This window comes from Monodon monoceros, unplaced genomic scaffold (assembly GCF_005190385.1).
Source record: "Monodon monoceros isolate NGI ecotype Baffin Bay Population unplaced genomic scaffold, NGI_Narwhal_1 Super_Scaffold_6, whole genome shotgun sequence".
Lineage (NCBI taxonomy): Eukaryota > Metazoa > Chordata > Mammalia > Artiodactyla > Monodontidae > Monodon > Monodon monoceros.
Window position 1 is genome coordinate 87,762,459 of NW_021703783.1, and position 25,633 is coordinate 87,788,091.

Below are 25,633 nucleotides of genomic sequence, written 5' to 3' on the forward strand. Positions count from 1 at the left end.
ATTCGTGCTGGCTCCCTGCTTTACACTCTTGTTGCAGAGAACCCTGGGCAAGGGCTTTCTCATCACTCTTGATGCAGATGTGCTCGCCCTTCTGTGAACTGAAAGTTGGAGGTAATTACGGGCAGAAGCGCAGCTCCAAGAGACACATTAGGCTGTCGGAGACTTTGCTGGACCACAAAGTGTGCCTCTAATTAAGCAGTTGCTGATGCAAGGAGCACGGAATCTAGTTTACAGGCTTGCTCAGGCCAGAAGCATCTCTAGCTGTAAGTGGTCTGAGATGGTGTAGGAGAGGGAGAGTGAGGATGGGGTTGGGGACAGGTTGAGTGGGGAGATTAAAGGAGGGAAAGAGAGGGTGGGAGGGAGAGAAAGATGGAAGGAAGGAGGGGAGGAAGGTAGAAAAGAAGGAAAGAGCATTCTGTTTTCACATTCTAGGAAAGAGCACCAAACTTCGTTATAGAAGGCCTGAGCACCAATCCTTGGTGTGATACCTTTGGACAACTGCCTGGCGTTATCTACCAAAGCTGAACGTATGACAAATATATGACCCAGGCAATCCTTGTCCAACTCCAAGTTTTATATCCAAGAGAAATGAATATATATGTCCACAAAAACGTATACAAGAATATCATAGCAAATCTGTTCATACGAGATCCATACTGGAACAACCCTAATGTCCATCAAAAAGAGAATGAAGAGATGCACTGAGGTATTTTCTATGTATGAGCAAAACAAAACAGATACAGAAAAGGACATTTGGTAGAATCCTGTCTTTGTCCAATTGAAGAACAGGTAAAACTAAGCTAATGAAACAGAAGTCTGAATGATGGTTACTTTTTATGAAGGAGGTATTAACTAGACGGGGGTTAAGAGAAGCTTCTCCGGGGCTGTAACTGTTCTATATCTTGATCTGGGTGTGGTTACATGGATGTAAAAACTATGTATGCTGAACATTTGCATACTTTAGTGTATATAAATTATAACTCAGTAGAAACCTTTTTAAAAAGAAAAAGACGTATTTACAAAAACAATAGGTGAAACATTCTATCTTGTAGTTCAAACTTTCATTTCTTTGACTAAGTAAGGAAGAAAATCTTTCACATGTTTATCTGTCTTAAGCATGTATTTGGTGAATTTCCTGGGCATATTCCAGACCCAGGTTCCAAACGGAATTTTTGTTCTTATCTCACTAATTTGAAAAGCCTTGTTAAGTAACAGTGTATCTGAGTCCTGGTCTAGTTATTTATTGCAAATCCTTCTTCTCCAGTTCATCATCTCTCAACCTCTTACTTATCATGATTTTTTTTCAGTGATGACTTTTTATGTAAAGAGGGTGTAAAATTTTATGTAATCAAATCTGTCAATCTTTTCTCTTAGCGATTTCTTCCATTGCCTGTTTCTGTTTTCTTCCCAAGCTTCTTCTGAGGAACTGATGAATGCAATGTAGCCGGAGAAGAAGAATGAGGGAGAGGAGATGAGCAAATTTGGGATTGGAGAGGCAGTGAGGATCAGATAACATGAGTTTTCAGATTTTGGAATGTATCTTAACTGCAATAGATTGCCAGAAAGGGAAGTAAGAAGGGCAATAATGTAAATAAATTTGCGTGTGATGAAGGTCACTTTTGTTACTGGATGGGGGATGGACTGGAAGGACACAAAACCAGAAGACCCCTGGAGACAATGGCTGTGGTCCAGGGGAGAGTGGCCTGGGCAGGTGAGGTGGCAGAGGATCTGGAGAGATGGGGAGGCATTAGAGACAGGCTATAGCGCTCAGTTTCATGGGACTTGATGAGGGGCTAGATGGGGGTGGGGTGAGGGGTGAGGAAGGAAGCAGGGCTTGATAAAGAAGCTCTCACTAACTGAAGACAGTTGAAAACTCCCCTGCACTCCCCCCCTGGATTTCTGATTTCTGGGTTTGTTTAAACTTTCAACTCTTTATCAGCACTGAATTGTTTGTAGTGGCTTGGTTGAGGCTAACCCGATGGTGAATCTTTCCATTAAAATATCCTGAATAGAAAAACTAAAAAACAAAAATAAAATAAAATATCCTGAATAATCTCTCACTTCCTCATTGATGTGTGAGGTTTCCCTAGTCAATGAGGATCTCAGTTCCCCTACCAGGGATCAAACCTGGGCCCATGGCAGGGCATTAATAGCGCTGAGTCTCAACCACCAGACCACCAGGGAAGCCCCAAGGACCAGTCCTGTTTCTTTAACCACCCCCCTCTAATGATATTTCTCCTTTGGCTTTTATCACACATTTTAATGGTTGTTTGTTTTGTTTTGTTTTATACATCTTTATTGGAGTATAATTGTTTTACAATGGTGTGTTAGCTTCTGCTTTATAACAAAGTGAATCAGTTATACATATACATATGTTCCCATATCTCTTCCCTCTTGCATCTACCTCCCTCCCACCCTCCCTATCCCACCCCTCCAGGTGGTCACAAAGCACCGAGCTGATCTCCCTGTGCTATGCGGCTGCTTCCCACTAGCTATCTATTTTACGTTTGGTAGTGTATATATGTCCATGCCTCTCTCTCGCTTTGTCACAGCTTACCCTTCCCCCTCCCCATATCCTCAAGTCCATTCTCTAGTAGGTCTGTGTCTATATTCCTGTCTTACCCCTAGGTTCTTCATGACATTTTTTTTTCTTAAATTCCATATATATATGTTAGCATATGGTATTGGTCTTTCTCTTTCTCTTACTTCACTCTGTATGACAGACTCTAGGTCCATCCACCTCATTACAAATAGCTCAATTTCGTTTCTTTTTATGGCTGAGTAATATTCCATTGTATATATGTGCCACATATTCTTTATCCATTCATCCGATGATGGACACTTAGGTTGTTCCCATCTCTGGGCTATTGTAAATACAGCTGCAATGAACATTTTGGTACATGACTCTTTTTGAATTATGGTTTTCTCAGGGTATATGCCCAGTAGTGGGATTGCTGGGTCATATGGTAGTTCTATTTGTAGTTTTTTAAGGAACCTCCATACTGTTCTCCATAGTGGCTGTATCAATTTACATTCCCACCAACAGTGCAAGAGGGTTCCCTTTTCTCCACACCCTCTCCAGCATTTATTGTTTGTAGATTTTTTGATGATGGCCATTCTGACTGGTGTGAGATGATATCTCATTGTAGTTTTGATTTGCATTTCTCTAATGATTAATGATGTTGAGCATTCTTTCATGTGTTTGTTGGCAGTCTGTATATCTTCTTTGGAGAAACGTCTATTTAGGTCTTCTGCCCATTTTTGGATTGGGTTGTTCGTTTTTTTGTTATTGAGCTGCATGAGCTGCTTATAAATTTTGGAGATTAATCCTTTGTCAGTTGCTTCATTTGCAAACATTTTCTCCCATTCTGAGGGTTGTCTTTTGGTCTTGTTTATGGTTTCCTTTGCTGTGCAAAAGCTCTGAAGTTTCATTAGGTCCCATTTGTTTATTTTTGTTTTTATTTCCATTTCTCTAGGAGGTGGGTCAAAAAAGGATCTTGCTGTGATTTATGTCATAGAGTGTTCTGCCTATGTTTTCCTCTAAGAGTTTGATAGTTTCTGGCCTTACATTTAGGTCTTTAATCCATTTTGAGCTTATTTTTGTGTATGGTGTTAGGGAGTCATCTAATCTCATACTTTTACATGTACCTGTCCAGTTTACCCAGCACCACTTATTGAAGAGGCTATCCTTTCTCCACTGTACATTCCTGCCTCCTTTATCAAAGATAAGGTGACCATATGTGTGTGGTTTTATCTCTGAGCTTTCTATCCTGTTCCATTGATCTATCTTTCTGTTTTTGTGCCAGTACCATACTTTCTTGATTACTGTAGCTTTGTAGTATAAGTCTGAAGCCAGGGAGCCTGATTCCTCCAGCTCCGTTTTTCCTTCTCAAGATTGCTTTGGCTATTCGGGGTCCTTTGTGTTTCCATACAAATTGTGAACTTTTTTGTTCTAGTTCTGTGAAAAATGCCAGTGGTAGTTTGTAAGGGATTGCATTGAATCTGTAGATTGCTTTGGGTAGTAGAATCATTTTCACAATGTTGATTCTTCCAATCCAAGAACATGGTATATCTCTCCATCTATTTGTGTCATCTTTAATTTCTTTCATCAGTGTCTTATAATTTTCTGCATACAGGTCTTTTGTCTCCTTAGGTAGGTTTATTCCTAGGTATTTTATTCTTTTTGTTGCAATGGTAAATGGGAGTGTTTTCCTGATTTCACTTTCAGATTTTTCATCATTAGTGTATAGGAATGCCAGAGATTTCTGTGCATTAATTTTGTATCCTGCTACTTTACCAAATTCATTGATTAACTCTAGTAGTTTTCTGGTAGCATCTTTAGGATTCTCTATGTAGAGTATCATGTCATCTGCAAACAGTGACAGCTTTACTTCTTCTTTTCTGATTTGGATTCCTTTTATTTCCTATTTTTCTCTGATTGCTGTGGCTAAAACTTCCAAAACTACGTTGAATAAGAGTGGTGAGAATGGGCAACCTTGTCTTGTTCCTGATCTTAGTGGAAATGCTTTCAGTTTTTCATCATTGAGGATGATGTTGGCTGTGGGTTTGTCATATATGGCCTTTATTATGTTGAGGAAAGTTCCCTCTATGGCTACGTTCTGCAGGGTTTTTATCATAAATGGGTGTTGAATTTTGTCAAAAGCTTTCTCTGCATTTATTGAGATGATCATATGGTTTTTCTCCTTCAATTTGTTAATATGGTGTATCACATTGTTTGATTTGCCTATATTGAAGAATCCTTGCATTCCTGGAATAAACCCCACTTGATCATGGTGTATGATCCATTTAATGTGCTGTTGGATTCTGTTTGCTAGTATTTTGTTGAGGATTTTTGCATCTATGTTCATCAGTGATATTGGCCTGTAGTTTTCTGTCTTTGTGACATCCTTGTCTGGTTTTGGTATCAGGGTGATGGTGGCCTCGTAGAATGAGTTTGGGAGTGTTCCTCCCTCTGCTATATTTTGGAAGAGTTTGAGAAGGATAGGTGTTAGCTCTTCTCTAAATGTTTGATAGAATTCACCTGTGAAGCCATCTGGTCCTCGGCTTTTGTTTGTTGGAAGATTTTTAATCACAGTTTCAATTTCAGTGCTTGTGATTGGTCTGTTCATATTTTCTATTTCTTTCTGATTCAGTCTTTGGTTGTGCATTTCTAAGAATTTGACCATTTCTAAGAATTTGTCCATTTCTTCCAGGTTGTCCATTTTATTGGCATAGAGTTGCTTGTAGTAATCTCTCATGATCTTTTGTATTTCTGCAGTGTCAGTTGTTACTTCTCCTTTTTCATTTCTAATTCTATCGATTTGAGTCTTCTCCCTGTTTTTCTTGATGAGTCTGGCTAATGGTTTATCAATTTTTTTTATCTTCTCAAAGAACCAGCTTTTAGTTTTATTGATCTTTGCTATTGTTTCTTTCATTTCTTTTTCATTTATTTCTGATCTGATCTTTATGATTTGTTTCCTTCTGCTAACTTTGGGGTTTTTTTTTTATGTTTTTCTTCTTTCTCTAATTGCTTTAGGTGTAGGATTAGTTTGTTTATTCGAGATGCTTCCTCTTTCTTAAGGTAGGATTGTATTGCTATAAACTTCCCTCTCAGAACTGCTTTTGTGGCATCCCATAGATTTTGGGTCATCGTGTCTCCATTGTCATTTGTTTCTAGGTAATTTTTTATTTCCTCTTTGATTTCTTCAGTGATCACTTCGTTATTAAGTAGTGTATTGTTTAGCCTCCATGTGTTTGTATTTTTTATAGATCTTTTCCTGTTATTGATATCTAGTCTTATAGTGTTATGGTCAGAAAAGATACTTGATACAATTTCAATTTTCTTAAATTTACCAAGGCTTGATTTGTGACCCACAATATGATCTATCCTGGAGAATGTTCCATGAGCACTTGAGAAAAATGTGTATTCTGTTGTTTTTGGATGGAATGTCCTATAAATATCAATTAAGTCCATCTTGTTTAATGTATCATTTAAAGCTTGTGTTTCCTTATTTATTTTCATTTTGGATGATCTGTCCATTGGTGAAAGTGGGGTGTTAAAGTCCCCTACTATGAATGTGTTACTGTCGATTTCCCCTTTTATAGCTGTTAGTATTTGCCTTATGCATTGAGGTGCTGCTATGTTGGGTGCATAAATATTTACAATTGTTATATCTTCTTGGATCGATCCCTTGATCATTATGTAGTGTCCTTCTTTGTCTCTTCTAATAGTCTTTATTTTAAAGTCATTTTGTCTGATATGAGAATTGCTACTCTAGCTTTCTTTTGGTTTCCACTTGCATGAAATATCTTTTTCCATTCCCTTACTTTCAGTCTGCATGTGTCTCTAGGTCTGAAGTGGGTCTGTTGTAGATAGCAAATATATGGGTCTTTTTTTTATATCCATTCTGCCAATCTGTGTCTTTTGGTGGGAGCATTTAGTTCATTTACATTTAAGGTAATTATTGATTTGTATGTTCCTATTCCCAGTTTCTTAATTGTTTTGAGTTCGTTATTGTGGGTCTTTTCCTTCTCTTGTGTTTCTTGCCCAGAGAAGTTCCTTTAGCAGTTGTTGAAAAGCTGGTTTGGTGGTGCTGAACTGTCTCAGCTTTTGCTTGTCTGTTAAGGTTTTAATTTCTCCATCAAATCTGAATGAGATCCTTGCTGGGTAGAGTAATCTTGGTTGCAGGTTTTTCTCCTTCATCACTTTAAATATGTCCTGCCAGTCCCTTCTGGCTTGCAAAGTTTCTGCTGAAAGATCAGCCGTTAACCTTCTGGGCATTCCCTTGTCTGTTATTTGTTGTTTTTCCCTTGTTGCTTTTAATATGTTTTCTTTGTATTTAATTTTTGACAGTTTGATTAATATGTGTCTTGGCATGATTCTCCTTGGATTTATCCTGTATGGGACTCTCTGTGCTTCCTGGACTTGACTAACTATTTCCTTTCCCATATTAGGGAAGTTTTCAACTATAATCTCTTCAAATATTTTCTCAGTCCCTTTCTTTTTCTCTTCTTCTTCTGGAACCCCTATAATTCGAATGTTGGTGCGTTTAATGTTGTCCCAGAGGTCTCTGAGACTGTCCTCAGTTCTTTTCATTCTTTTTTCTTTATTCTGCTCTGCAGTACTTATTTCCACTATTTTACCTTCCAGGTTACTTATCCATTCTTCTGCCACAGTTATTCTGCTAGTGATCCCGTCTAGAGTATTTTTAATTTCATTTATTGTGTTGTTCATCGTTGTTTGTTTGCTCTTTAGTTCTTCTAGGTCCTTGTTAAATGTTTCTTGCATTTTTTCTATTCTATTTCCAAGATTTTGGATCATCTTTACTATCATTATTCTGAATTCTTTTTCAGGTAGACTGCCTATTCCCTCTTCATTTGTTAGGTCTGGTGGGTTTTTATCTTGCTCCTTCATCTGCTGTGTGTTTCTCTGTCTTCTCATTTTGCTTATCTTACTGTGTTTGGGGTCTCCTTTTTGCAGGCTGCAGGTTCGTAGTTCATGTTGTTTTTGTTGTCTGTCCCCAGTGGCTAAGGTTGGTTCAGTGGGTTGTATAGGCTTCCTGGTGGATGGGACTAGTGCCTGTGTTCTGATGGATGAGGCTGGATCTTTTCTTTCTGGTGGGCAGGTCCACGTCTGGTGGTGTGTTTTGGGGTGTCTGTGGACGTATTATGATTTTAGGCAGCCTCTCTGCTAATGGGTGGGGTTGTGTTCCTGTCTTGCTAGTTGTTTGGCATAGGGTGTCCAGCACTGTAGCTTGCTGGTCGTTGAGTGAAGCTGGGTGCTGGTGTTGAGATGGAGCTCTCTGGGAGATTTTCACCATTTGATATTATGTGGAGCTGGGAGGTCTCTTGTGGACCAGTGTCCTGAAGTTGGCTCTCCCACCTCAGAGGCACAGCACTGACTCCTGGCTGCAGCACCAAAAGCGTTTCATCCACATGGCTCAGAATAAAAGGGAGAAAAATTAGAAAGAAAGAATTAGTAGAAGTAGAAAGAAAGAAAGAAAGAAAGGAGGGAGGGAGGGAGGGTCGGAGGAAGGAAGGAAGGAGTAAAGGAAGGAAAAAAGAAAGAAAGAAGATAAAGTAAAATAAAATAAGATAAAATATAATAGTTATTAAAATAAAAAATAATTATTAAGAGAAAAAAAGAAAAAAATATTTTAAAAAAACAACAAAACAACAAAAAATGGACGGATAGAACCCTAGGACAAATGGTGGAAGCCAGGCTATACAGACAAAATCTCACACAGAAGCATACATATACACACTCACAAAAAGAGGAAAAGGGGAAAAAAATCATAAATCTTGCTCTCAAAGTCCACCTCCTCCATTTGGGATGATTCATTGTCCAAAGGAGGGAAGGAAGGAAAGAAAGAAAGAAAGAAGGAAGATAAAATAAAATAAAATAATTAAAATAAAAAATAATTATTAAGAAAAAAATTAAAAAAAAAAACAAAACAACCCGGATGGTAGAACCCTAGGACAAATGGTGGAAGCAAAGCTATACAGACAAAATCTCATACAGAAGCATAGACATACACACTCACAAAAAGAGGAAATGGGGAAAAGATCATAAATCTTGCTCTCAAAGTCCACCTCCTTAATTGGGGATGGCTCATTGTCTATTCATGTATTGCACAGCTGCAGGGTACATCAGGTTGATTGTGGAGCTTTAATCCACTGCTTCTGAGGCTGCTGGGAGAGATTTTCCTTTCTCTTCTTTGTTCTCACAGCTCCCCGGGGCTGTGCTTTGGATTTGGCCCCACCTCTGCGTGTAGGTCGCTGGAGGGCGTCTGTTCTTCGCTCAGACAGCACGGGGTTAAAGGAGCCGCTGATTCGAGGGCTCTGGCTCACTCAGGCTGGGGGGAGGGAGGGGCACGGAGTGCGGGGCGGGCCTACGGCGGCAGAGGCCGGCGTGACGTTGCACCAGCCTGAGGCGTGCCGTGCGTGCGTTCTCCCCGTGGAGTTGTCCCTGGATCCCGGGGCCCTGGCAGTGGCGGGCTGCACAGGCTCCCCGGAAGTGGGGTGTGGATAGTGAGTGACCTGTGCTCGCACACAAGCTTCTTGGTGGCGGCAGCAGCAGCCTTAGCGCCTCATGTCCGTCTCTGGGGTCTGCGCTTTTAGCCGCGGCTCGCGCCCGTCTCTGGAGCTCCTTCAAGCAGCGCTCTTAATCCCCTCTCCTCGCGCACCAGGAAACAAAGAGGGAAGAAAAAGTCTCTTGCCTCTTCGGCAGGTCCAGACCTTTCCCCGGACTCCCTCCCGGCTAGCCGTGGCGCACTAACCCCTTCAGGCTGTGTTCACGCCGCCAACCCCAGTCCTCTCCCGGCGCTCTGACCGAAGCCCGAGCCTCAACTCCCAGCCCCGCCCGCCCCGGCGAGTGAGCAGACAAGCCTCTCGAGCAGGTGAGTGCCGGTCGGCCCTGATCCTCTGTGCGGGAATCTCTCCCCGCTTTGCCCTCCGCACCCCTGTTGCTGCGCTCTCCCCCGCGGCACCGAAGCTTTCCCCCTCCGCCACCCGCAGCGTCCGCCCGCGAAGGGGCTTCCTAGTGTGTGGAAACTTTTCCTCCTTCACAGTTCCCTACCTCTGGTGCGGGTCCGTCCCTATTTTGTCTCTGTTGTTTCTTTTTTCTTTTGCCCTACCCAGGTACGTGGGGGGGTTTCTTGCCTTTTGGGAGGTCTGAGGTCTTCTGCCAGCGTTCAGTAGGTGTCCTTTAGGAGTTGTTCCACGTGTAGATGTATTTCTGGTGTATCTGTGGGGAGGCAGGTGATCTCCTCATCTTACTCTTCCGCCATCTTCCCGGAAGCCTCGGTTGTTTGTTTTTTGTAAGAAAATTCTCTCTAATCACTCTTTTTAAAAAGTTCTCAGTAGTTTTCTTATTAATCTGATTTGTTTGTATTATTATTGCTTTTTCCCCCAGGAGAACTTAACATTCCAATAATTAAGTTCCAAACAAATTCCATTAGGATTGTAATGAGGATTTCATTAAGCTCATAAATTAATCCCAGAAGAATTAATGTACAAATCTTTCATACATGACTTTTTTTGCCTGTATATTAAAAATGTTTATTGTTATTTTTCAGCAAATTTTGGAGTGTATCCCATAAACCCTACTTATTCTTCAAGAAGTTTTTTTTCCTCAGAATTTTATGTTTTGGTTACCATGGTAAAATGTCTTTTTTGTCAATCTCTCACGGATTATCATTGATATATATGAAAAATACAGATCTTAATACCTTCAGTGAAGCTATTTTACAAAACGAACTTGAAAGATGTTTTAAAAATTCATTCTCTGGAGCTTTATAAGAATATAATTGCATTATTGTACAAAGTGATAATTTTGTCATCTTTTCGATAATCATATCTCTTCGTGTTTCATGTTAATTGCATTGCTGAGAATTTTCGGAACAATGGCAAATGATAACAATGACAACGAGCATCTTGTTTGCTTGCCTGCTTTTGCCTATGGTTTTAATAGGAATTCTTGTTAGTTTTTCATGGTTAAAGATAATGTTAGTAGTTTCAGATTCAGAGTCTTAATATGTGAAAAAAAATCTTCCATTTCTATTTCCCCCCAAGAACAAATTTGGGAGGTTTATAGGATGTACTTTGAAAGTTACTGTTTTTTCCTCCTCTGTTAGAGTTGTTACACCTCTCTTCTCCTTAAGTATATTCATATGAAATGTTGCATTAATAGATCTCCTTATAAGTGATCTTTGCATTTCTTAGATGTCGTATTTGGTCATTGTGAATAATTCTTTGAATTTTACTGCTGGATTTGGTAGCTTTGCAGTAAGGAAATCAGGAAGTGTAAGTCCTCCAACTTTATTCTTCCTTTTCAAGATTTTGTTTGGCTATTCAGGGTCCCTCAAGATTCATATGAATTTTAGGAAAGATTTTTCTATTTTTTTTTTTAAAAATGTTATTGGGATTTTAAAAGGGATTATATTGAACTGTAAATCACTTTAATTCCTTTGGTTTTAAAGAAATTATATATTCAGTTATATATTGTCTATCTGCTAGCTCCCATATCTACAGTCATTGTGAGTATGATTAGTTGTTTCTGCTGCCTCACATTGTCGTGGCTTAATTTTTCCCATAGCTCCTACGATTGATGATTATAAGATGATGTTTGTGAAGCATTATCTGTGGGAATTTTTGAGGTGTGAATTTAAGGTACATTTCTCCAGAGAGAAATACATTTGCTACTGCCAGTGGCTTAGGGAGGGTTCTTATTCCAGGACACTTTACATTATATATATTTTTTTATTTTTAAGGGCAATGGTCAAGGTAGTTAAAACTCATGTGAGTATAAACTTGGTGTCAAGGATTCCCTGGGTGAAATCTTGCCTTTTGCTTTTGTTTTTATTTCTTATTTTTCACGTAAGCCTGAGTCAAGTTCAAGAGAGACCAGAATCCATATTGTCTGTCTGTCTCTGAGGGTGTGTGTGTGTGTGCGTGTGTTTAGTTTACCAAGGATGGCATTGCTCTTAGAGGGGTTTGGATGTGTGCGAGGGTCTTCCATCTGTGTGTTCTAGGTTTTGACTTATGATTACATGTCTAGTCCCCATCACACGTGGAATCCTTTAAAACTCACACTCCAGGCCACCAGGGGATGACAAAATTGCTGAGGGCAAATGGTGCTACAAGGCTCACTTATCTCTCTACATTTTTTATTTATTTAATTTTTTAAATTAAATAAATAAGGCTCAGGGGTGCCTTCCCACCCCTGAGCCCTAGACACCACTTACCTACTCTCTGACCCTATAGATTTGCCTATTTTGAACATTTCATATAAACTGAATCATAATTTTTTTTTTCTTTTAAGATTTTTATTTCTTCTAGCCAGCTGAACCATGTGTTTAAAAACTCAAGGCCCATATTTTATCCAGCATTTTATATGCTGTTCTGAGAAGTCTTTCTGGACATCATGTGTTAGTCACATTCTCATTATTAGAATCCAGGAACTACTTCCAAAGTTTAATTAAGAATTCTATTTACTTGTAATTCACAAGTACCTGCTTTTAACATTATCATTTCCTCTTTTCTTGATGTTGATTTTAGTGTTATTTTAGTTAGCTTTTTAAAGATTGAATGCTTAGTGATTCTAATGACATTATTTTCTATTTAATAATGAAAGCTTTTAGGGATTTGACTTTAGATAAAGTGTAACCTTTTCCCATCGGTTTCGATAAACGTTTTTCTCATTTTTGCTATTTTCTAAATAGCATGTAATTGCACTTTTTATTTCTTCTTTGAACCAGTCCTTATTTAACAGAATGTTGTTTAATTTCCAAATGGTTTTTTCACATTGTTTTGATTACACTTTGTGATTAATTTCTAGCTTTAATGCAATGCAGAGACTATGGGCTCTACAATTTCTACTATATAATTAAATTCTGTAAACATCACACGAATGCTTACAAAGGTGTGTTTTCTGTTTGATGTCGATATAATTGTATACGTATCTTATTAACTTTATCATATTGTTTAAAAATTAAATCTTCTTTGTCATTCTCTTCTTTTCACCTCCTATTCTGTCAAAGGCTGAGAAAGGTATATTAAAGTCATTCTCAAGGATTGTTTTTATTAGTTTCTCATCTAATATATAAAAGTTTTGGTCTTATTTTTGACCTTTAAAATGTAAAATTCTTTTATATTCACTCTGAAATTAATATTTTATTCATTTTGATGACCTTTTTGAAATGATTATTGCCTAGAATTATTTTTATGATATTCTTGAGGCATTTTTGTTTAAATTTGCTCAAACTTTTCTCTTTTTTCTTTTTTGAGATGTAATTTATGTATCATACACTTTACCTATTTAAAGTGTACAGTTTGATAGTTTGTCTATTCACAGTTGTGCCACCATTGCCAGGATCTATTTTAGAATATGTTCATTAACCTAAAAAGAAGCCTTGCACCCGTCAGTAGTCACTCCCTATGTTCCTCCCCTGCCTTCCCACCCCTGAGCCCTAGACACCACTTACCTACTCTATGACGCTATAGATTTGCCTATTTTGAACATTTCATATAAACTGAATCATAAAATATGTGGCCTTTTGTGACTTGCTCCTTTCACTTAGCACAGTGCTTTCAAGGTTCATCCACATTGTGGAAACTATCAGCACTTCATTACTTTTTGTTACTGAATAATATTCCGTTATATGGACACCACATTTTACTTATACATTCATTGGTTGGTGGACATTTGAGTTATTTCTACTTTTTGGCTATTAAGAATAATGCAGCTATGAACACTTGTGCACATTTTTGCATGAACATTGGATTTCATTTCTCATGGTGTATACCTACCTAGCCATGTACCCTACCAATACGATTTAATCAAAAAGTTTTGCTCTGGGGGGCTTCCCTGGTGGCACAGTGGTTGAGAGTCTGCCTGCCGATGCAGGGGACACGGGTTCGTGCCCCAGTCTGGGAAGATCCTACGTGCCGCGGAGCGGCTGGGCCCGTGAGCCATGGCCGCTGAGCCTGCGCGTCCGGAGCCTGTGCTCCACAACAGGAGAGGCCACAACAGTGAGAGGCCCGCGTACCGCAAAAAAAAAAAAAAAAAAAAAAAGTTTTGCTCTGTACTGTCACAAGTATGCTTTTCCTTTCCTTGTATTTTTGGTTACTATTTATTTAAACAACATCAACTTTTATTGAGTCCCATTAGTCCTACCTCTTGGTCCCATATTTCTCTGATTCCTTTCCTGCCATATTTCTTCTTCCATGAATATTTTCATAAAGGGCTTTTTAAAGGTAAATATTGTGAGAACTTAAACATTCAAGAATACATTTTATATTAATTTTAACTTCTAGTTTAGTGAAATATAAAATATAAATCCAAAATCCCCATCATGCAGCACTTTAATATATTATGTCATTGTCTTCCAGCATCTGGTGCTAATTTTACAATTTTTACATAAATAATAGTAGTAAACACTTGCATATCACTTCCAATGTGCCTCATCTTATTCTAGGTACTCAATGTATATTAATCCATTTACTGTTCATAAAGACTCTCATAAAAGTGGGTATTACCATTATTAGCCCTTTTTATAGACAAGGAAACGGAGGCACAGAGAAGTTAAGTAACTTGCCCAATGATATGTTGCTAGTGATTGGTCCAGCTGAATTTGACTATGCTATATTGCTTGTTTTTTTTCTTAAAGAGGGTCCTTATTTATTTAAAAAAATTTTTATTTTATACTGGAGTATAGTTGATTAACAATGTTGTGTTAGTTTCAGGTGTACAGCAAACTGACTCAGTCATACATATATATGTATCTATTCTTTTTCAAATTCTTTTCCCATTTAGGTTGTTACAGAATATTGAACAGAGTTCCCTGTGCTATACAGTAGGTCCTTATTGGTTATCTGTTTTTCTTTGTTGTTGTTTTTTGTTTTTTTTTTTGCGGTACGCAGGCCTCTCACTGTGGTCTCTCCCATTGTGGAGCACAGGCTCCGGATGCGCAGGCTCAGCGGCCATGGCTCACGGGCCCAGCCGCTCCACGGCATGTGGGATCTTCCTGGACCAGGGCACGAACCCATGTCCCCTGCATCGGCAGGCGGACTCTCAACCACTGCGCCACCAGGGAAGCCCTGGTTATCTGTTTTAAATATAGTAGTTTGTTTATGTCAGTCCCAAACTCCCAAAAGCCAATTGTTATCTCTTTTTACTTGGCCTGCCATTTTTCTCTATAAGCAATTATATATTTTTTCCTTGTCCTTTAAGTGCTCAGTTTCAATATATATGTTGAGTTGATGGCTTCTCTTTTCTATCTTGTTTGGTATTATATGAGTTTTTTTTCAATATTTTGTCTTATTCTTTATTTTGGGAACATTCTTGCACATTGTAATGGTTAATTTTATGTGTCAACTTGACTGGACCATGTAGTAACATGAGTAAAGCAGATTGCCCTTCCTAATGTAGGTGGGCCTCGTGCAATCAGTTGAAGGCCTGAATAGAACAGAAAAGCAGAGTATTTCCTGAGTAAGAGTAATCTCCTCCTGCCTGACTGCCTTTGAACTGGGACATCATTATTTTTCCCCTTCAGACTTGAACTGAAACATTGACTCTTTCTGGGTCTTGAACCTGCTGGCCTTCAGGCTGAAACTACACCACCAGCTCTCCTGGGTCTCCAGCTCACCAGTGGCAGATATTGGGACTTGTCAGCCTCTAATATCACAGGAGCCAATTCCTTCATATATATGTACACCATTGTTTCTGTTTCTCTAGAAAACCCTGACTAATACCCACTTGTAATTTCTCCACAGATTTTCATTCCTCTGTTTCTAATTTAATCTCATTCTGAGATTTCTATTATCCCTCTTGTATTAGTCAATAATCATTATATTAATGCTACATAAGTCCACCGTAAAATGCAGTGACATTTAATAATAAGCAGGTATTTCTCACTCAGGTATTCACAGATGGCTCTGCTTGGAGCTTAAGTTCTGAGTGTTGGTCAGATCAGCTCTGTTCCACATATCTTTTGGGAGGCACAAGTCAGAGGAGCATAGCTTCTTTAGACGTGTTCTTCCTATAGTGATATGGTTCAGAAGCACAAGAGGGAAAATCTAAACAGGCGGCATATTTTAAATCTTGACAATGTCATACTTGCTAAAACCTCACTGAGCAAAGTGTTATTCTCTAGAACCCCATCCTGTGTGTGACTGCAGGGACATCCCCACTGGCACACATCTTAGAGGGCTGCTGGTCAAGGGTTTGTCTAGAGCACCTTCTCATAGCAAGAGGAATATTTTATGGAACAAATATTAAGTGACCAGCCAAAGGCTCACAGCTAATGAGTATGCAGCCGAGAACTGAATTCAGGTATTTAGACCACCAGAGTCCATGCTTCTACTTCATCTCTTCCTCCCGAAGTTACTCTCCAAACCTACAATGTGGTGCAGAGACCAGGGTTCACATAGCCTCAATCATCACGCCCCTGACAATGGGCACACCCAGGATCACCCAGGATAAGCAGCTGTCCTTTCACTGGGAGCGGCTATGATTGCTCCTGCAGGATTTCTGTGCAGATGGGTCGTAAAACATGGCCTAAGGTGATGCCATAGGTGCTTGATAATCAGCGTCTGATTAGGTAGGTGAGATAAGCACATCTTTTCATTCAGCAGACATTTATTGACTCAGTAGTAAGAGTAAAGCAGGGTACTGGTGAGAAGACGGGGCAGGAATATGTATGGAATTGTCCCAGCCCATCAAAGGACTTTTGGAAAATATTTATAATAAATCTCTCTCTCCCTCTCTCGCACACACATATACATATTAATGGTAGTTATGTTTTCTTTATATACATACATACATGTGTATGAATAATAAGAATTGACATGTACATACACAGTTGATTCTCATTATTCACAGTAGTTATGCTAGATGTACACACACACACACATACATATTATGTATACTATATATGATATGCATAACATATGATATATGTGTGCATGTATTTCTGTCTATAGTTGATTCTCATTTTTCATAGTAGTTATATATATAAACACATACACTCATATTCATATTATATATGCTACATATGATATATACACACAATATATGTGTGTATGTATTTATATCCACAGTTGATTCTTGTTAGTCACAGTAGTTATATTCTATAAGTCACTGTAAACACTGAATTAGCAAATACTGATCCACTGCTCCTAGAGGAAATACAGGGTTAGTTAGGTTCCTGCAAACCTCTGGTCACAGGATTTCCATTAACCAATCAATACATAGCTTTGTTTTTGTTTCTGCTTAAAGACACCTTGTTTAATATATATGGTTGATTCATTAACATTGAACTCATAGCCAACAGCACCATAACTCATGTCTGCATGAGTTTATCAAACACACCTATTTCCTCCATATGGTGCATTATAGCCTTCTTGTACTTAGGACACTAGACAGCACTTCAGCACCACAGCACTATGCTTGGGGGCCATTTTAAAGAGCAAAATTCCCAATAAAATATAAAAAGGTAGCACTAAATAGACTGTGAAAAGGACACAGTCTTACAGTCTTACAGTATGAGCTGCAACAAGAAGGCAGACCAATGCCTTGTTCAACCTCAGCTGAGAACATGCATGTTGGAAACATATTTCGTCTCTCTACACGTTTGCCAGTGACAGCAAAAGTGCCATGAGCATTGATTTTGGGTTGCAAATAATTTTAGCAAGTAGACAAATTTGTAACTATGAAATCTGTGAATAATGAGGATTGATTCTCTCTCTCTCTCTCTCTCTCTCCCTCTCTCCCTCTCTCTGTATGTATGTGTGTATATATATATATATATATATATATATATATATGCCACAAGGTGGGTGGATAGATATTAAATTAGGATATTTTAGTTACCAGTATACTGAAATTAGAAAGGCAAAAAGTAGAATTTGTTGCAAGGGTACCCTGGTATCAGCTGGACTTCAGAATGGCAGGCAGTGTAGACATGCAGCTAAACGGGACATGGAGGTTTTGAGCACCACCTGGATGCCCTTTGCCTTGGTCTTGCATCTCTGCTTCAGTCTGTTCCAACACACACTGCTTTCTCCACTTGGTATAGGACAGAGCCACTGATGAGTTCTACATTTTTAATCTTGCTGTTTCCACTTTTTCAGAGTCTCTCCTTTGTTTGTTTCATGTCTGGACCAATCCACTGAGAGTGGAGAAAGGATGAGAGATGTGGTATCATGATGGACTGGTTTGAACTTGGTGTAATCAGGGAGATAGGGTTTATAAGAAGACAGTGGTACCCACTTGAACACCATGGCTGGAATTGCAGGAGGAGAAGCTCCAGGAAAAGAAATTGCTGTTCCCAGTGGAAGGGAGACATTTTGGGAAGACCTAATAATTTATGTCCATTATAGGCACAAGCAAAATGCCTTTAAAAGGGCTAGTATATTTGAGGCATAGGTAATGACAAGATTCCACTCACTGACCATAACCCTGGCATGTAAAGGATAAAGAGATATAATATCTAGCTGAGATCAGAAGCAGCATCATGGAAGAAATGGCACAGAGCTTCTCCTTGGCTGATGAGCAACACGTGAACAGTTTGTGATGCAGGGGCATCCTTCATCTTGTGGTTTAGAAGCATGGTATCTGGGAGACAGAAGGATGCAGGGCAACAAGTCAGTTTCTAGAGTTTGAATCCCATATTTGTAATCTACTAGCTATGTGCCCTCGAGTAAGTATTTGCTAGTCTGAGCTTAATTTTTACTCTTTGTAAATTGGAGAGGAATAATGTCTCTCTCATGGTGATTTTAAAGAGGTGAAATAAAATCATGTACTTAGCAGTCTGGCAGAGTAAGCATTCAATAATGCTAGTTCCCTTCTGTTGTCAGGGTTCATCTAGCTACTTAGAGGCAGATAGGTGACTCGAACCCAGAACTCCTGACTTAGAGGCCAATACCCTTTCTGCTCAGTGCCCCAGCACTCTGAACTATCATGCTCTTGTTTTTTAATTGATTGCACCCTTTTTTTTTAAACATCTTTATTGGAGTATAATTGCTTTACAATGGTGTGTTAGTTTCTGTTTTATAACAAAGTGAATCAGTTACACATATACATATGTTCCCATATCTCTTCCCTCTTGCATCTCCCTCTCTCCCACCCTTCCTATCCCACCCCTCTAGGTGGTCACAAAGCACCGAGCTGATCTCCCTGTGCTATGCGGCTGCTTCCCACTAGCTATCTATTTTACGTTTGGTAGTGTATATATGTCCATGCCACTCTCTCACTTTGTCACAGCTTACCCTTCCCCCTCCCCATATCCTCAAGTCCATTCTCTAGTAGGTCTGTGTCTTTATTCCTGTCTTACCCCTAGGTTCTTCAGGACCTTTTTTTTTTTTTCTTAAATTCCATATATATGTGTTAGCATACGGTATTTGTTTTTCTCTTTCTGACTTACTTCACTCTGTATGACAGACTCTAGGTCCATCCATCTCACTACAGATATCTCAATTTGGTTTCTTTTTATGGCTGAGTAATATTCCATTGTATATATGTGCCACATATTCTTTATCCATTCATCTGTCGATGGACACTTAGGTTGCTTCCATGTTCTGGCTATTGTAAATAGAGCTGCAATGAACATTTTGGTACATGACTCTTTTTGAATTATGGTTTTCTCAGGGTATATGCCCAGTAGTGGCATTCCTGGGTTGTATGGTAGTTCTATTTTTAGTTTCTTAAGGAACCTCCATACTGTTCTCCATAGTGGCTGTATCAATTTACATTCCCACCAACAGTGCAAGAGGGTTCCCTTTTCTCCACACCCTCTCCAGCATTTATTGTTTCTAGATTTTTTTGATGATGGCCATTCTGACCGGTGTGAGATGATATCTCATTGTAGTTTTGACTTGCATTTCTCTAATGATTAATGATGTTGAGCATCATTTCATGTGTTTGTTGGCAATCTGTATATCTTCTTTGGAGAAATGTCTATTTAGGTCTTCTGCCCATTTTTGGATTGGGTTGTTTGTTTTTTTGTTATCATGCTCTTAAAATCACTGCTTCCTCCTGACCTGATCTGCTCCTACTGCAACTGTGGCTCCCAGTCTCACAGGACTGTAACTGTCTTGAAGGGCTCATTAGGCCCTTCCCTTGCTCCTTGCCTCCCTCACGTTAGGCACATCCGTGATAGAGCCAGCGATAATGGAAACGCTGACCTCTGAGGGCAGTGTAATTAATTATAGGCTGATGCCATGAACACCTTTACCAATCAATGCAGGACTGAGTGAGGACTCTTTTGCACACAGAGGTCTTGTCTCTCTTGATTAAAGGTGATCACTTTGAAAAAAATGATTAGGACTCTAACTCAATTCACATAAAAAGGAGACCTGCCCACTTAGGCTAATTTGGAATTTCACTAACAGCAAGATGAAAGATGGGTGAGACGTCAAAGCAAACAGATGCCGAATTGTGAAACGAGTGTTTGTGTGAAGATGCATAACCTTCCTGGGCCTCATTGTCAAAACTAACAACATGAAGTAAAAACAAAACAAAGAAGTAACAAATCTAGATAAACTCTGTTGAGACCTCTGGAGTGTCAGAAACTGAGTTCTTTCCATCTATTGTCTTCTTTTATCTTCCTGTAACCCTATGAGCAGGGTAGCTCTGTTATCTATTATCCCCACTGCATAGGTGTGGGAGGTGCAGCCCAGAGAGGTGCCGAATCTATAAAATGGGTCAGAAGAGGACCTCTATGCTCACGAGGGGAGTGTGGAAGTGTCTTCTTTTTTAATTTATTTTTTATTGAAGTATAGTTGAATTACAACGTTGTGTTAATTACTGCTGTACAGCAAAGTGACTCAGTTATACATATATATGCATTCTTTTTCATATTCTTTTCCATTATGGTTTATCACAGGATATTGAATATGGTTCCCTGTGCTATACACAGTAGGACCTTGTTGTTTATGCATTCTGTATATACCAGTTTGTATCTGCTAATCCCAAACTCCCAATCCTACCCTCTCCCACCCTTGTCCTTCCTGGCAACCACCAGTCTATTCTCTATGTCCCTGATTTTGTCTCTGTTTCATAGATAGGTTCATTTGTGTCATATTTTAGATTTCACATATAAGTGGTATGTATGGTATTTGTCTTTCTCTTTCTGACTTACTTCACTTAGTATGATAATCTCTAGGCCTATTCATGTCACTGCAAATGGCATTATTTCGTTCTTTTTTATGGCTGAGTAGCATTGCATTGTATATATGTACCACGTCTTTATCCATTCATCTGTCAATGGGCATTTAGGTTGTTTCCATGTCTTAGCTATTGTGAATAGTGCTGCTATGTTCACAGGGGTGCATGTACCTTATTTGGCAGTACTGTGATGGTGCTGGTTTCATGGCTGAGTCCAGAAAGGAAGTCAGGATCCCCCCCGCCCCCGCCACCATATAATGGAAGGGATATTTGAGAGCTGGTATCTAGGGAGAGCTTTTGTGTTCCATCAATATAGTCTGTGTTTGTTCCCTTCCTTTAGCCAGTGTCTGCTCGTAGGTTAGAAAATGGAAGTACAGCTGACCCTTGAACACAGGTTTGAACGCGCAGGTCCACTTATACGCAGATATTTTTCAATAAATACATACAGCACTACACCACTTGGGGTTGCCTGGATCCGCAGATGTGGAATCATGTATACAGAGGACCGACTATGGCTCTTGAGCATCTGCTGCAGTTCCTGGAACCTATTCCCCATGGATAGTGAGGGCGACTGTAGTTGTAATTGTTGAGGGTTGTTATAAATACACACATAATTCCCCTCTTTCCCCTGCCTGTGTCCTGAGCCAATTGAGAGAGAAAAAGGAATCCAGCGAACAGTGAGCAAGGTATTAGCATTGTTAAAGGTAGGTCAGTGGCTTGGATGAGTTGCCACCATGGGCTTCTGATACTAAGCTTCAGAATGAGACAGGCTTACCATCCACCTAAGACAGGGTTGGGAAAAGTTTCACCCACAGGAGGGGAGACTTTTCAGGTAAACTTATCACATGGTTCAGAGCAGGGTGTTCCCAGAGAGATAACAGGAATGGAAGAGGTGTATCTACACATACCTGGTTCTTCTCAAACTCATTATCAGAACAAGCACTGCCCCTCCCACTCAGAGGAGGAGGGAGTGAAGTGTCAGCAAGAGGCAGGGGAATCACACTAGTGGATATTAATTCATGTGCGAGGAAACATCAGGTTGTAGGAATAAGACTTCCTCTCTAACAATTCTAAAGTGGAAAGGGGTGGAAGAGGAGCTGCTCTGTGTGTGTGTGTGTGTACTCGTACGTGGGCATAGGTGAGTGTGTACCAATGTAATATGTATCAATATGAATTGATGAGTACCTGTACTATCCAAGCAGTAGTTTTACTAATATTTTACCTTGACGAGATACAGAAATTGAAATATCACAGAAACTATCTTTAAAGAGCAGAAACTTAAAAATTACAAGTGTATGGGCAGTCTTTTGAAAGACTAAAGCCTTTACAGTGTATAAACATTCCCTCTTTTTTCCCCCCAAGATTTAGTATCTGCCTACATTCAGTTAAGCTAAAGTCTAGATAGGCCAGCTAATGCTGGTATCTCTAAGAGTTTGACTTAGGCCTTTGAGGTCTTTGCAGTTTGGGCACAAGTCTTTTGGAAAGACCAGTGGTCTCCACAAGAATCAACAGGGGTATAAAAACTTCGTTAAACCACAAGTGGAATAGATTGGATTACACTGACAGTGATAGGAAAGAGCAAAAGGAAAAAACTGTCAGCCTCTCCCCGTCATCCTGCACCCCTGGAAAGAAGGCTGTTTTGACCCTACTCTTTTTTGTAATGAAAGAGAAGAACAAGATATACATGATAGCAGGTTCAGCATCTTAAGATGGATTCTTAGGAGGAAGGAGTCCAAGCTGAAACACTCCTTAGTTTCATTTAAGTAAAAAAAAAAAAAAAAAAAATCCATAGTAATGCAATATTAGCCTTGCAGTAATGTCATCATTTGTAGACATGGGACAAGGATACTCCTTCAAGAAACACTATCTCCCTCTTGATGCAGCTTCTAAGAGGCATATTTGAACAGGCAAAGAGGAAAGTAAAGTTCTACTATCTCAGCAAGCTAGAGGGTAGGAGGATGATAAAACTTGAACCGATTTGTCTTAAATTTTGCTCACATCTCTCCCTATCAACACACAGTAAGATGGAAAAGGTACCAGGTTGGAAGTCAGATAGAAACAGATTTGAATCCTGACTCCCCTCACAGCTTATTACTTGTCATCAGTGCCTAGACTCTCTGAACCTGTTTCCTCTTCCATGAAATGAATGGAATGATGACAGTATGTTTTCAATTGACAAATTTCTAAAACAAAAATAAAAACAGAATTAGCAGAGAACCAAAAGCCACATGGTTGAAAAGAAAAAGAAAGAAACTTTGCTTTATTTGGTCAAATATTTATGATGTCTTGAACTGGATTTTGTTATTAACTATAGTGTTGAGAAGAACATTACAATGTTAATGTATTCACTCTTCACCTGACAGTTATCGACTGAACACCTACATTTTATTTGACAGACTGTGCAGTTGTGACACGATTTGACTTCTAAGAAGAGCTCAAGGTTTCTTCTGCCTTATTTTACTCCAAAGGAGAGTTTCTTTGTTTGTCAAAGGCACGGTCTTGAGCTGTGATCTTGGGGGAGGGGGAAGGAGTGGAATTTGGGGATGGAAAAATCAACTTCTTATTGCATTTAGGTACATTTTTATTTTGTGATTTGTTTCAAATTTGAGGAATTTATGATGCTCGTTTTCTCGTTCTGTCTTAGACTTTTCTATCTCTTTCTCATATGAATTTTTCTCTCTTTTTCTTTGCCATATGACTGGCTTGATAAGACAGGTCAAGCGAGATGCCCCTTCTTGGGAGAAATCTTCATCCTGAGAGACCCAGGCAGGAATCAGAGTGTGGTTTATTGAAAAGAAAGTGTTGTTCAGGCCGTTTAGATCTGCCCTCTGATCTAGGATAGAGGAACCAATGGACTAACCTTCACAGCTAGGATGGGGACAGGAAGACCTAAGTGAGGTGATTCACTGGGCCTTCTGACCTTGTAGGAAACAGAATTCACAGGTGCAGCAAGCTTTTTCCTGCTTCAGAATTTATGAAGGATGGGAAGAGGATTAATTAAAACTTGATGTAGAAAACAAATATCATATAATATTGCTTATATGTGGAATCTAGAAAAATGGTACAGATGAATTTATTTGCAAAGCAGAAATAGAGACACAGATGTAGAGAACAAACTTATGGATACCAAAGGGGGAAGAGGGGGAGGGATGAATTGGGAGATTCGGATTGATATATATACACTACTATGTATAAAATAGATAACTAATGAGAACCTACTGTATAGCACAGGGAACTCTACTCAGTGCTCTGTGGTGACCTAAATGGGAAGGAAATCTAAAAAAGAGGGGATATATGTATACGTATAACTGATTCACTTTGCTGTACAGCAGAAAATAACACAACATTGTAAAGCAACTATACTCCAATAAAAATTAATTTTTAAAAAACTTGATGAAGACAAAATGGGATCTACTGTAAATTCTTAAGTCTGCAAGCGACTGGTCAGAAAGCAAAGAATAAGAGAATGCTTAAACTAAAAGGGAATTTATAAATAATTTAGTCCACCAACTTTTATTCTTTATTGTTTCTCCTACCATTTTACAGAAGAGGAGTTTGAGACCTAAGGAGATGGCTTCATTTTGCAGCAGTCAGTGCAAGTTAACAAACCAAGTTAACGAACAAGTTAGTGCAAGTCTAACGAACCAAGTTTCTTGAATTGTTCCTACGTGTGCTCTCCATGGACTAACTTCAGGGTATTTCTTGTGAAAAATTTCCCAAAGACTCTCCTGTGTGTCCCTGAGGCCAAACCCTCCTGATAAATTTGGTTTCTTGTCAAAATACGATTGTGAGACACAGGAAAATTGTTGATGAGATATTGAGGAGGTGAATCAAGGTGGATTCCTAAGTTGGGTGGTTGAGGGCACGGAGGGACCACCATTTAAAGCAGAGTACGAGAGAAACAGGTTGGGAGGGAGAGGAAAACTATTGAGTTCAATTTCAGATATGCTGAGTTGAAATCACAGTGAATGGCCAAATTTGGAATGTCCAAAAAGAAGTTGCATAACTGAGCTCAAGAGAGGGAACTATCTAAAAGCCTCTCCTCTTGTTTGTAACCCTTCAAAATCCTACCTACTTTGCAAGATCCGGTCTAAAGCTACCCATTCTGTGAAGTATGGGTAGTGAAGTATGGGTAGTGAAGTATGGGTAGTGAAGTATGTGGGTAGTGAAGTACCCACCCTCTCCAGCTTCTTCTTGTATGAACCCATAGCACATTGCTTGTACCTTCATTAAGCTCTTCCTCTGTTCAGGTGTGTGAAATTGTCTTCATAAGTGTCCCTTGAAGCAAAGCAAGCACCAAGAGGCCATGTGGCATGGTGGTCAACAACACAGACTCTCGGTCCAAACTGCTTGCATTCAACCAGAGCTCCACCAATGTTTTCGATTTTTTTTTTTTTTTTTGCGGTACGCGGGCCTCTCACTGTTGTGGCCTCTCCCGTTGCGGAGCACAGGCTCCGGACGCACAGGTTCAGCGGCCATGGTTCACGGGCCCAGCCGCTCCGCAGCATGTGGGATCCTCCAGGACCGGGGCACGAACCCGTGTCTCCTGCATCGGCAGGTGGACTCCCAACCACTGCGCCACCAGGGAAGCCCCACATTTTTGATTTTGAGTGATTTATTTAACTTAGTGACTCAGTTTCCTCATCTGTAAAAGAGGATGATAATCATGGTATTTGACCACTCAGGTTGTTGCGATGTTTAAATGAATTAATAAGTTTTTAGAATAGCACCCAACACTAAGCATATACAAGAATGACAGGGTTCCCTTCCTTTTCTTATTTCTTACAATAAATCTCTTGTTTCTTTGATCCCTCATCCATCTGCGGGTCTTAACAGTAGCATCTCTTCAAGGAAATAAGTTCCTTCATTCAGAATCATTTTTTTTCCTTTGGCTCAGCAAGGATTCTATGCCCTCAACCAGAATTCCCCGGAGGCTGGGTTTGATATTTGAAATTTTAAACAATTCCA